The sequence below is a fragment of the Camelus ferus genome, chromosome 1 (assembly GCF_009834535.1).
Source record: "Camelus ferus isolate YT-003-E chromosome 1, BCGSAC_Cfer_1.0, whole genome shotgun sequence".
NCBI lineage: Eukaryota > Metazoa > Chordata > Mammalia > Artiodactyla > Camelidae > Camelus > Camelus ferus.
In genome coordinates this window covers 36,929,556-36,942,632 of record NC_045696.1, presented here as the reverse complement: position 1 = coordinate 36,942,632, position 13,077 = coordinate 36,929,556, and positions in this window count along the sequence as shown.

The following is a 13,077-nucleotide window of genomic DNA, read 5'->3' as shown; positions in this document are numbered from 1 at the left end:
CCAAAATTTTCACAAATTTCCCAGAATTTTATTTTACTTTTAGTAAGTGGACCATGTGTGTACCATGAGAAAAAGCTCGACATAAATCTTGCAACACACTTTATTTTAGCTAAATTAGCTGTCCTGTTCTTAATTATTCAAAACTCCATTAAATAAATTAGGAATCCGAGAAGCATATAAGAATATATTTCCTAATTTTTCCTGTTTGATTAATGAAGCAAGAAAATTAATCACTATTAAGAAAGTGCAGTTTCAACTCATCAGACAGAAGTTGTTGAAATATATGGGACAAGAAAGCTTCATAAATTAAGGTTCATGCAGGTTTTCATAAATACGTATGTGGGTGTGTACATGTTGATAGGTAGATACTAGAAATATGTAATAATTTAGCCACACCTATTAAATGATGGGAAATTGTTTATTAACAAATATTCATAAAATGTCCAAACTCTTTTGTGTGAAAACTATTTCTCCTGGTGATGGTTAAAATGAAACTTGGGAATTAAGAGAGAAAATTTGCCATGAAACCTAGCCTTGAGAATGGACCAAAGCTGCTGTTGAAGAGAAATGGAAATGCACTAAAAATTAACTAAACCAATTCCCTTCTAAATCCAGAAAGAACTTAAAAATAAAGTCACAGAAATTTAAATCCAATATGGAGCCTGGAGAAAATGTCTAATTCTCTGACAAAAAAGTGAATTACCCTCAAGTTTAACCTATAGAGTTAAAAATCAGAACCAAGGCTCTTATTTCCCAGCCTTATGCCCTTTCTGCAGTTCCACATCAACCCTGAGAGGAGAGGATCGCAGGGCTAATGAACACACTGTTCTGTTGCTAACTCTTGGGACTTTAGATCTGCAAAGATGTGGGGGGTGGGGGAGGCGGGGATTGATATCATGGCTGACAAGACAAATCTGATAAAAATGCATGCAGTTTTTTTTTTTCTTCTGTGAGCCACTTCCAGAGTAATTATTTTTACAGAGAATTTTTGATACTAACAAGTGTAGATTGAATGTCAGAATGTGGCAGGTACCCAGGGTTGTCACTCCCTCAAAATAGCACAGCTGTCAACACATCTTGATTTCCTCTATAATTAGAGAGATTTACTCTATTAATCACTTGAATGCCCAGTGGACAAATGATATATTCATAAGGTGGCACCTGTAGCAATAAGTGAATTCTGAAAAATTACTGTTAAAAAGCAAACTATGTTCAATGTACAGAGTTCCTTCCAAAGTACTTCTTAAAGAGTGTCTAGATGTGCCAGAATTAATTGTTGATCCATTTAGGTGAACCAAACATCAGTCAGTTCTGGAAAAAATAAGGCATCTGATTGAACTAACTGCATGTTTGTTTAACTTGACAGTTATAAATGCAACCATTCCACTATTCAATTAATAATTTAATTTAAAATACATTTTGTTGCATTTTTATTTCTGCAAAAGTAATGTATGTTTATTTCAAAATATGTAAAAAAAATCAGGAAAATGAAAATCATCTGTGATCTTACACACACTATTAGCATTTTAATATATATGCTTCCAAGCTTTTTTCTCATGTATATATGAGTTACACTACATACTGTTTAAATAATCTAAAATTTTACTATAATCAAAACTATTTTTCTGTCAATAATTTTCCAAAAACAAAGTTTGATGAATTTATATTATGAATTTTAATCAATCCCTCACCTCTATACATGTATGTAAGTAATTTCTTTTGAAATAAAAACTAGCTACATTTTTTTAAAGTATGTGATATGTATAATTCTTCCAATAGTGAAAAATGAATTTGTTGGGTTGTCTAAAGGAAGAAAGGAATAGATGATGACATTAAATTCTATTTCAGTTGGAGCATTTTAATAGCAAACCTTGAATAAAGAACTTAATATTCAAAGGATATTGGTTGAAAGGTTTCAGTTTTGAAACCAAAGCATTTTATGCTCTTAATTTTTCCAGATGTTTTCCATGAAAGAGAGTTTAGGACTCTTGTGAAAATTATAGTTATTAGTGCATGATTGGAAACAGCAGAGGTAGAAAGCCAATAAAATGGACTCACGGGGAAAGGTTTAAATTTCTGGTGTCGGGAAACAGCTGTGTTTTAAGTAGGTTTGTGTGTGTGTATACACAAACACACACATATATGTACTATTTACCTAATAGGAACTTTAATAAACAATTGCATTTAACTTTGTTTCAACCTGATGAGAGAAAAGGATTATCATATTAGTACTACTGCTGTATAGATCCAGAAGCAATGGTTGTGTATATTAAATAAACTTCTTGATGGCATACAACTGGTAAGAGGAGAAACTAGGATTCATTGTATCTGCATTTCTATAATTAGCACTTCCATAGTGAAAGGAGCTAAAGCAATGTCACCTCCATCCCTCCTCCTAGTTTTGGTGACAGAAATTAAAGTTACTAAGACTTTTTATATGGCCCACCAAAACACAGCCTCTCTTGAAGATTACTGCATTTACACTTGAAAAAGACGTGTATTCTGTTGTTGTCAGATGGAGTATTCTACAAATGACTATTAGGGCAAGGTGGTTGATAGCATTGTTCAAATCTTCTACCTTACTGAGTTTCTATCTCTTATATCAACTACTGAGAGAGGTGTATTGAAATGTAATTGTAGATTTATCTGTTTCTCCTTCCAGTTCTCTGAGTCTTGCTTCATGCATTTTGAAGCTCTGTTATTAAATGCATGGATGTTTAAGATTATGTCTTTTTAATGAACTCATCTTTTTATCATTTGTGTAATGAGATCTCTTTAATCTCCAGTTATATTCTTTGCTCTCAAGTCTACTTTTCTGATATTAATATAGCCACTCCAGTTTTCTGTTGATTACTGTGAGCATGATACCTCATTTGTCATTATTTTATTTTATCCTATTTGTATCTTGATATTTAAAGTGGGTTTCTTGTAGGCAGCATATAGTAGGAACTTGTTTCTAAATAAATTGGACAATCTATGCACTGTAATTCAGTTGTTTAGATTATCTACAGTTGATGTGGTTATTGATATAGTTGGGTCTTAATCAATCATCTTGAAATTTATTTTCTATTCCCCTCTATTTTCTTGGTTCTTTACTTCTTTTTCTGCTTTCTTTTAGATTTAGTAGTTTCTATGATTCCACTTTTCTTTCTCCTCTGTTATCTAGTTAGTTTTAACTTGTCGTTGTTTTGTTGTTTTGTTTGCTTTAGAGTTTATAGGATACATCTTTAACTTACTACATTACAACTTCAGCTGATGCTACTTAATGCATTGTATAATAATCTTACAACAGGATACTTTCATTTGCCCCCTTGACCTTTTGCTATGGCTCACGTATATCTTACTTCTGTGTATAATAATAGCCTCTCAGAGTTTCTCTTAATTTTGAAACTGCATCAACGCACTTTAAACATGACATTTTTTTCTCCAGAATTTCTAGGAATTTAGAAATTGGAGTTAATTTCATGGTATGCCTATTGTATTCCAAGAAATATAAATCAAATATCTTTAAGCATATTTTAAAAATAAGAAAATGTGGTACTTTCATCAATGCCAGTAGTCCTTGAATAAAGACACACGAAAAAGGGGGAACTAGTAAAAGGTTCCTGATGGCCAACGCAGTTCTAATTTTTAATAAGAGGACTAAAGAGACCATACACTGGGTTGAAGAGCATCCTACTGATCTCACAACAAGAATTAAAAAGTAATTGTATGTGTTAAATTCAGAAGAATGAACTTTTCCCTTATTCTGCTTCTGTTTATGAAAACAAAACAAAACAAAACTTTTCAAAATGGCCCACTAATGTTACCCTCCTATCCTATTAAATTACATCTTCATCCTTCCAACTGTAAAGAAGAAAACTCTTGCAGTCATCTTTGAATATTCTTTCCCTCACACTCCATGTTTGGTTTATCAGGAATTCATTTAACCTCCATATTCAATATTCAGGTCTTTGATTCCTCCTATTCTTTTATTTCCTAAATCCATTTCAGCCTGGCCTTTGCGAATACTATTTCACCAAAACTGCTTCTTTCAAGGATCTTTTGCCAAGGACCATTCTTTTGTGTGTGAGTGTGTGAAATTTTTATCTTGGTGTGCAATTTATCACTCTTTATTTTCTTGATTTTCCTCTAATTTGACCTATTCATTTTTTTCTTTTTGGCTGACTCCCAAATGTGTAACTTCTAAAAATGAGAGTTACAAGAACTCACTCCTTTAAACCTCTTTTATAGCTATAGTGTATCCACTCTCCTGGTTTTCATATCTATAGCACTTAAAATTGTTGATTTCCAGACATCTTTTTAGCTGCCTTTCTTATATTCTGCTTTGATATTTCTAGGAGTCTTATATGTAACATTTCTAAAGCTCAACTCATGTCTCTTCCTCTCATTTCATCTCCCAAACCTTCTCCTGTCTGCCATAGTCCTCTCGAAGCTATCACTGAATTCTCTCTTTCTCTCCTACCTTACATTGGTTCCATTAGCAAATCCATAGTCTTGAATTCAAAATATATTCTGAATCAGACTACTTTCTCCCACCTCGGTCACTAACGTTGTCAATGGTACTAGTATCTATCCTGTGGATTATTGTAGCTGCCTCTTTCCTGATGTCTTTGCCTCTCCTGAGTGATCACATAAAGACTATTCTCAATACAGCAGTCAGTACTAATCCTTTTAAAGCACAGAATAAGGGATGGTATCCTTCTGTTCAAAACCCTCCTCTGTACTAAAATTTTACTCAGAGTAAAAGCAAACTCTTTACAAAAGCTTAGAGTAATTCAACAAAAGCCTGTGATCTAGACCCAACAATATCTCTGCTGTTTGCTCCGACTACTCTGTCTCTTGTTCCATCTTTCTCAGTACAACGGTCTCCTTTACGTATTTTTAACTTGTGGATCATGTTTCAGCTGTTGGGTCTGAGTATTTGAAATTTCCTTTGCTTGGAATACTCTTCTCGATATCTTCATATCTCACTACTTCAATTTCTTTCTATTTTGACCAATTATTACCTAACTACTTAGAATGTCTTCATAGAATAGCCAACTTTCCCTCTACTTTCCATTCTCTCCTATTTTTATTGTTCTTCATAGCATTTATCTTCTGACATACCATGCATTACTTCCTTATTTCCCACACACTCACTGAAATGTAAACTCCAAAATAACAATTTTCTTCCCATTTTGCTCAGTGATATAATTCTAGTATCTAGAAGAGGATACTGGTAGGTGCTCAAGAAAATGTTGGCAGAATTTATAAGTGAATGATATTTTCATCTTTCATATTGTGAATTCAGTAGAGGGTAAGAATAACTCATAAAGAAAAAGTATTTACTGATACTAAAAGAGCATAGAAATAAAAAAAGTACATTTCAAAAATTCAAAGAAGAAAAAGATTAAAAGAAGAAAAAGAAAGATCTAAGACAGTTATGGTATGCAAAATAATGGACCCCAAAGATGTCTGTTCTAATCCCTGAAAATTGAAAATATTATGCTACACAGCAAAAGAGACTTCACAAACATGGTTATATGATTTCTTAAAATTGAGAAACTCTCCTAACTCTGGTCTGAAAGAGATGTGCCAATGAATGAAACATCAGAGAGTTTCTGACTTTGACAATGCAGGAATTCAAGGAATGTGTGAGGTCTTTAGAAACTGGAAAAGAAGCAAAATGGATTCTCCTCTTGTGGCTTCTGAAAGGAGTACAGTTTATTTTAGCCCAGGAGAACTTTATCAGAAGTCTGACCTACAGAATTGTAAGATAATACATTTTTGTTGTTCAAGGCCACTGAGCTTGTGGCAATCTGTTACAGCCACAACAGAAAACCAGTACAATAGCATAGGATAAATTCATGGTCAAGGTGATGAAGACAAGAGAAAAAGCAAAAAATAAACACAAATCAAAGTAAGAATGAAAGTATGGTAACTTCACTGTTAAATGAAACATTAAAAACACAGAGGAATTTCATAGGATTTTTAGAGTATTTTCCAAACTTTATAGAAATATATTTGAAAATTGATCAATAATTTATTATTTTCTAAGTGTAAATTTTAATAGTGTTACTGTATAAGCAAAAATTAAATATATGCACATGGAAAATCTGTGAACTAATTAAAGTGCTTCTATAATCTGCCCCCTGCCCTGCATACACACACACACACAAAACATTAGGCTTAGAGGCTTCAGCCATCAGTACTCTATAATAATCAAAGATGACATAAATTAGATATTATTTAAACCATTTCAGATCATAGAAAAGGCTTAAAATTTATTTTCACCAGAGATACCTACACATAAAAATTAGCAAGAAAGAGAAATTACAATATTGGTCACGTTAATAAAATAAAGAAGAAAAAATATGCAATGTTAGATGGAATTTTTCAAAAAGTTTAACACTTTTCTTCGTTAAAAAAAAAAGAAACTTAAAATGTGAATAATGTGAAACTCTCTTGAAAAGACAAAAAAAATCCAAAATAAATGTAAATGCTCAACTAAAAGCTTTCATGTTGCAAATCATGATATATACTAGACAATTTTTCCTTATGGTCAGAAACAAGAGGTGACTGAAAAATATTGTATTATGTATTATTGACATGAAAGTATTAGGTAATATGTCAGAATAGGAAAAAGTATAGAATTTAAAAATTGGAGAGAAGCTAAATCTTCATGATCCCCATATAGTATGATTTTATAGTTGAAAAGCAACCAAAATCAGTTGAATACTGTTTGGAAAAAATAATGTGCCTGTTCACAAAAATGATCTACTTAATCAATAGACTGTCTATGTAGAAACAATTAGAAAATACAGAGAGAAATAGATTATATTTAAAATATAAATAAATATGGTAAATGTACCTTATATGAAGTGGATTGGAATTCTAGGAAGAAAGGCATAAAATTTTTCTTAGGTACATGAAGAAGACATCTTTAATGCAAAACCTATTCTGGGTGAGGAGACTATATTCTAAAATATCTATAGTTTCTAAATTAATGAATAAATAAAGTGGAGGTTACCAAAAAATGCCAAAAGCTTTAGTTTTAGTTTTTGTTTTTTTTTAACCTAGGGTGATTATAAAGTTTCTGGAGAATTAAACATGAGAAAATTGGAGAAAAAAAGAATTTACAATGTAGGAATTTAAAATTCTAGCCTTTCACATATTAATACTGTTAAGAAAATCCATTAAATAAAACATTTTGGTATTGATTAATAAAATGAAGAAAGGATATAATAAATAGAACAGAGAGTGCAGAGAGAGAGACTCAAAGATCTATTTGAATTTAAACATGACATATTAGGTATTTTAAACATTGAGGGAAATGAGGAAATTCAATTACTCAATACAAATTATTAGTTCAATTGTCTACCAATCAGGGAAAATAAAAGCTGATTTCAGTTTCACCTCCTTTATAAAAATTAAACCCAGATGTATCTGAAATGAAAAGTAATTCATAAAATTACTGAAAGACAAACACACACACACACAAATAAAAAAATCTTAGGTGGTACAAATTCCATTTGGAGAGGTCTGTTGTCTTGCTAAGCATAAAGCTAAATGTTGGTAAGTCTGAGTTTGTAAAGTAAAATAATTTTAAAAGAATAAAAACTCCTGCAAGGGAAAAATACTACCATAAACACAGCACCTGACCAAGGTGCTGTGAGGGGGCACGATCCGCCCACCTGCCTCGCCCAAGCGCAGCATCTGACTGCAACATCGGGAGGGAGAATGACCTGCCCGCCCACTGGTGCCAGAGAAATATGAGCAATATGAAGAAGCAGAGGAACCACTCCCAATTAAAATGTCAAGAGAAATCCCCTGAAAGCACAATCAAGGAAATAGACATTGATGGCCTACTAGATCAAGATTTCAAAAAAGGACTGATCAAAGTACTGAAGGAACTAAAAGAAATAGTGTTTACAGATATAAAATATGTCAAAAATGAAATAGAAGCTATAAAGAAGAACCAAGTAGAATTAGTAAACTCATTTGCTGAGATTAGAGCTGACCTAAAGGCTGTGCAAAGCAGGCTAGATAATGCAGAGGAACAAATAAGTGACCTAGAAGACAGGACAACAGAAAGCACCCAATCAGAACAGCTGAGAGAAAAACAAATAAAAAACAATGAAAACAATATAAGGGACCTATGGGATAATATAAAGTGTGCCAATCTACACATAATAGGGGTTCCAGAAGGGGAACAAAGAACAAAGGGAGTTGAAAAGGTATTGGAAGAAATCATGACTGAAAACTTCCCAAACCTAAAGAAGGAATCAGACATCCAAATACAGGAGGCTCAGAGGGTCCCAAACAGGAAGAACCCAGACAGATTCACACCAAGACATATTATAATCAAGATGGCCAGAGTCAAGGATAAAGAAATGATCCTAAAGGCAGCAAGAGAACAACAAAGAGTGAGTTACAAGGGAACCCCCATAAAGCTTTCAGCTGATTTCTCTACAGAAACACTACAGGCCAGAAGGGAGTGGCAAGATATATTCAAGGTCCTGAATGAAAAAAAGATGCAGCCTAGGATACTCTATCCAGCAAGGTTATCCTTTAGAATAGAAGGAGAGATAAAGAACTTCACAGACAAGCAAAAACTAAAAGAGTTTAGCAACACTAAACCCATGCTAAAAGAAATATTGACAGGTCTACTCCAAATAGAAAAGAAGCAGGATGCTACAAAAATGAGAAATTCATAACTGGAAAGGTGATAACTACCATGAATTACAAATAGAATAAACACAAATGGTAAAAGAAGACATCTAAGTCATTAAGAGTGGGAGAGGGAAGCAAGGAAAACCATTGTGGAAAACAGTATGGAGATTCCTCAAAAGACTAGGAATAGACTTACCATACAACCCAGGAATCTGGCTCCTGGGCATATATCGAGAAGGAACCCTACTTCAAAAAGACACCTGCACCCCAATGTTCATAGCAGCACTATTTACACTATTTACAATAGCCAAGACATGGAAACAGCCTAAATGTCCATCAACAGATGACTGAATAAAGAAGATGTGGTATATTTATAAAATGGAATACTATTCAGCCATAAAAATCAACAACATAATGCCATTTGTAGCAACATGGATGTTCCTGGAGAATGTCACTCTAAGTGAAGTAAGCCAGAAAGAGAAAGAAAAATACCATATGATATCGCTCATATGTGGAATCTAAAATTTAAAAAAATCACAAACAAACAAAACATAAATACAAAACAGAAACAGACTCATAGACATAGAATACAAAGTTGTGATTGCCAAGGGGGCGGGGGGTGGGTAGGGACAGACTGGGATTTTAAAATGTAGAATAGATAAACAAGATTATACTATATAGCACAGGGAAATATATATAAGATCTTGTCGTGGCTCACAGCAAAAAAAAATGTGACAATGAATATATGTATGTTCATGTATAAGTGAAAAATTGTGCTCTACACTGGAATTTGACACAACATTGTAAAATGACTATTACTCAATAAAAAAATGTTAAAAATAAAAAAAAGAAAACTACTACCATAAAGTCCATCAGTGTTATTTAAAAAAAAAACCATAAAAAAAAACCTCTGCTTTGATCAATGAGATCATTTCCACATGTAGCAACATCATAGCATCTTTTATAGTAGAAGGTTGTTACAAGACACCCTAAAGAACTTGAACATAAGGGCCATTTGAGAGCATCCACCTTTTTAGATAAGAAATTCATTGCTTCCAGTTTCCTTTAATCATGAACCATAGCAAATGTGCAGCAAGTATGAGTATAAATGTCAACAGGTTTTATAAAAGGCAAGACTATAAAGTCTTAAGGAAGGCAATAAGTTCATCTGTTTCATGAACACAGATTCATGAAAGCGTAGTTGACTGGTGATTTTGAGGATAACCCTCACTCAGGAGGAAGATGGTCATTGTTCTTCTACAGAGAAATTCTTTCCTAAGGAAAGCATTTGGGATAAGCATAATTGTTGTAACTCTTTAAAATGCTTTTGGTCCCTGTGGGCAAAAAAATGAAATAAAATGATGAACTCCTTTTTAATTCAAATATTGATGAGGAGGCTAGTATAAAAGTATTGATAATGCTGAATAAAAGATAAAATATCCTGGAAATAGATTCATACAATGTTCTGAGAATTTGAGAAAATCAAGAGAAACTTTCAGTGTAGCCTTAGATAATTCTAATCCAAGATACTGGAGAACTTGATATGAAAAAGAACATAAGAATAGACAACAAAGATTAACTGAATAATTGATCGACTGCTTGATAGAGAAAATAAGGTAGTATATAAATGCTACTGCCTAGTAGGCATGGATTTCAGAAAAAAATATGTAAGTGAGTTAATTTCAAAGGGAATAGAAAGCAATTTTATCACAATTACTATATATATATGTAATAAAGACCCATGTTTCTTTAATGACATATGTGCTTTTTCATGATTCTATATAGAAAGGCTGTAAGGGAAATTTGAGAAGTGTTTTAGTAGAAGTTATCATTGTCTTAAATGAATGTATATATTAAATTAGTATTAGCCTATTAGGTGTTGAGAACAAAAATGGACAATAGAGAAGGATCTCTTGTAACGTGGTTATTTGGAGAATAGATTCTGAGAAGTACATCAATTACATCAGAATCATCCATCATTCCCACTAAAGAGAAAACTCTAAATAGATTCTATCTGTGGTAAAACTGATCACATACCTAAACTTAAAAAACAGAGGTTTCATTCTAATAATAACCAGAGAAGCAATTTTGTATGTGCATATCAATCTATGATAGAATCACCTGTCTCCCAAAAAAGAAACTATAAGGACAAGACAAGATCTGATGAAAACTTTTGGTGGAGCAGTCTCTAGCTCTGTGATAGGCTGTTAGCCTTAGATACCATTTAAGTATGCTAAATACGTAAGTACCAATCTGGCCTAGTGGTAATAACAAAAATAATGAAGCATAAATATTAGTAAAATTCCCCTATGCTGTCCGAAAGGAGAACGTATCCATTGTGCATTTTCAGTATTATTCTAATCTAGATTTAGACTTTGGAGAGGTTTTTGAATACAGAGTTGATTGAAGTTTTTTTGTTTTTTTTTAATAGACCTTTCTTTTCCAGAGAATCCAAATTACGTAAGAGACTTTTTAAAAAATCCTGCCCATTTGCCATTTTGTATCTCTACCTTTTTGTATGAGGTTTTGGTTCGCTTGCTGAAATTTCAAAGCCTTTGATTTATAAAACCATAAGTTTATATTTAATAAGTTCTCTTTTCTTGGGGAAATTTTTGCAAATTCTGATTAGATACCATAATAAATTCCGTTAATGGTTTGGGCCACCAAACAACACAGGTGAATCACAATTTTCCTTAAACATTAGCAAGTGAAACAAAATGAAAGCAGCCAACACCACCTCCAGAACAATTTCAGAGGCATTTTTCCTTTTAGTCAACTATTTTACTCTTTTATTTTGCTTGCAAATATAATTAGATGTCCCAGGTATTAGTCCAGTAAGCTCTGCGGATACACTGCACAGTATATTCTTACAGAGCAAGTGGTTGGTATACTTGTTGAGACCCAGTTTTACTACCAGGGTACCTTCAGTGGGTTAATTTCCTTCTTTTATGATCAAGTTACAAAGATCTCTATTAAATGCATAAATAAGTTGATCCCTTTCTATCCAGAATTATAAAATGTTATATAATCTCAATTAAAGTCTCCTGAATATTTTTGAGTCTTCTCAGAGGGTGCTAAATCTTTTACTGAATTCCGGAAATCATGGGTGTCCACATAATATGTACGTGTATCATGGCAAAACCATCCTCAACCAGGCAAGAGAGTTCTAAAGATACTGGCATAATTTCAGTGGTTGGGGTTCTAGTAATAAGTCTGGCTTTAAACTGTAGATGGACTTGAAATGAAGATTATCTTAATTGGAAGTGGCAGGTGTCCTCCATATGAAGAGGAGGCAGCCCATTAAGGGGTGATCATGATTGAAGAATAAGGCAGTGAGGCACCTCCAGCTTGGGCTTATACATTGCTGTCATTGTGATCAGGTAAAGGTACTTCATTTAAAATCACTGATTAATAAATAAATGTGCAGAGGATCAGGGTGACATAGTTAATAAGATTTAAATAAATGTTGTGCCCTAATAGCATAAAAGAAACATTATTTTCAATTGTCTGTAAATGACTCAGTTCATGTTTGTTACTAGCCTAATCAACTACAATAACAGCACCAAGTCCTTTACCAAAACTTAACCACTAGGATCCCACAAACGCGGGAGAGAAGAGCTCCAAGCAAAAGGAAAGTGGTCTGCTGGTTTGTGTTTAACAACCAGCTCTCTAAAACAAAACAAAACCAAGCCAAACAAATAAACAACAAAGTAAAATATTTATACGTGGTATTCACTGATTTCTATGGTATGAAAACTCCCTTCATGGTCAGTTTCAAGCTATTAATAGAATACGACTAAAAATGGCATCAGGAAGGGAGACACAAAATTGAGTTGTATGAGGTGCCTCTGGAATATCGTGGGAAGACTTGCAGTGAGTAGAGTACCCCCAGGCAGTGGGCTCCATGATGACAGGGCCACTGACTAGCCTGACAACTGCAAACTGCTTCTCACATATAAATAGTGCTCAGTGAATAGCTGTTAAATAAATGAGTACCTCAAATGAGTTACTGTAATTTCTGAGTTACTTAAAACACATTTAGAGTACTTTACTCAGTGATGGATTTTACAATTTAGTAAGGATATAGACACAATGGAAATATATGAGGGGATGATGATAAAAATACGGATGTAAAATAATAATATCTAACAACAGATATACCTGAAGGAAATAAGATTTTCCTTATTGAAGTGGAAATTTAGAGATTACACAATAACCACATTCAAATATTTAAAGTGTCATTTTGAAAGAGATACTTGATTTTCCTATGCATGACTAAGAAATAAAAATAAAAAGAAATATTATACGCAGACTTCATTTGGCTTACTATGAAGATCTTTTTCAATAATTTGAACCCATCAAAGACATAATAAAACTCTATAACAATTAAGGAATCCATTAGCATTGGTTCAAGGAAAGGAA